Genomic DNA, 1,448 nt, shown 5'->3' on the forward strand with positions numbered 1-1,448 from the left:
TTCTATCTGATTATTCACCTGTACAAACGTATTGATGTCCTGTTGCTTGTATCTGTATGTCTTAGAGTAGAATTTGGTCCAGTGAGTTCATCTGCTCTCACATAAAGTACCCGGATTTTGATAGGAAAATCCACAGGGAGAAAAATGCATATATCTATATGAATTAATTTGATTTAAGTACTGCAGGATGGGATTTAATGATTAAACTCACTCTGTTCTCTAGTAAAAAAAACAGGTACCAGATGGTATGCATAGCAAAATATGTTTGCTCTATACCTGTGGGTTTTGAAATAAAATACAACCTTCCTAACATCTGGTATACGACCTCAGGACATCTGAAAGTGCGCAAAGTGCACAGTTATTATCAGATTACAGAGGCTATGTTGAGTACATTTCATGTGAATTTTATATAGATAGTGGCATGAAACAGTTAGGAACATCAATAGCATACCAAAAGATATTACTTTCATGCAAGCATTTTATATCTAATTCGTAGATTGCTGGCTGTGCAATACCAACATTCTTAGAATAGCTACAAATGTCATATATAATTTATTCTGTAGTTTCCATTGCTAGACAGAAAAAGTATACTGAGCGTTATCTAAAAATGTGTTGACATGCTGGCTTATATATAAATAATAAATACTTTTGTACTATCTCCTAAGGGAGCTGTCAGAGAAGAAATCCAACAACAACCTATAGTATCTTTCCTTTTTCAGTAGGGTTGACATATACAACGTTATTGTTCCGGTCCAACACAGGATCTGCATAAGTCTATACACATCAGTAACTCAAAAGTTATCTATGGAACCATGTGTATACATAAAGTTGTGTTTGAATTATTTGGGACTTTAGGGTGCCGTGAATCTTATTTTCCAAACTGGTCAGTTCCACAGGCTGTTGACTGTCTGATTCAAAGTTCCTAGAATATCTAAATTCTGTGGCATATGGTTGTAATGATGTGATCATATGAGTTGACGTTTTTCATATCTAACAGCTGCCTGAAATCTGCATTTTCTTTTTTCTTTTAAATTGGGTGAAGCATTTCTTCTGAATAGGGGAAGTAGGAAAAATACACTTTTCTTCTACTGTACCTGAGCTGGCATATTGGACTGCCTGGTTAAATATTATGTAGCCAGAAGCGTGAGAGGAGTAAGCAGGCTGATATCCACCCTGGATTGACTTTGACTCCCCAGTTCAAACGAACAACCGAGGAGTCTGAGGCTAAAGCTTCAGGGACAGAAGGCAGTAGTAGTTCTGATGCCATGCTGAACAGCCTGGAGGAACTGGTGGAATCTCTTCATGCAACCGGTGTTTAACAGGTTTCCAACCACCATTCAGGTGGCTTGTTATCTGGTGGTGGGCTGTAGCTGGAATACCCACAGAAGGGCCTGACAGAGGTGTTTGGCCAGGATAGCTGATGCCTTTATCATATAAAAACGTCTCAA

The sequence above is a fragment of the Phaethon lepturus genome, unplaced genomic scaffold (genome assembly GCF_000687285.1).
Source record: "Phaethon lepturus isolate BGI_N335 unplaced genomic scaffold, ASM68728v1 scaffold5874, whole genome shotgun sequence".
In the NCBI taxonomy this organism is placed as follows: domain Eukaryota; kingdom Metazoa; phylum Chordata; class Aves; order Phaethontiformes; family Phaethontidae; genus Phaethon; species Phaethon lepturus.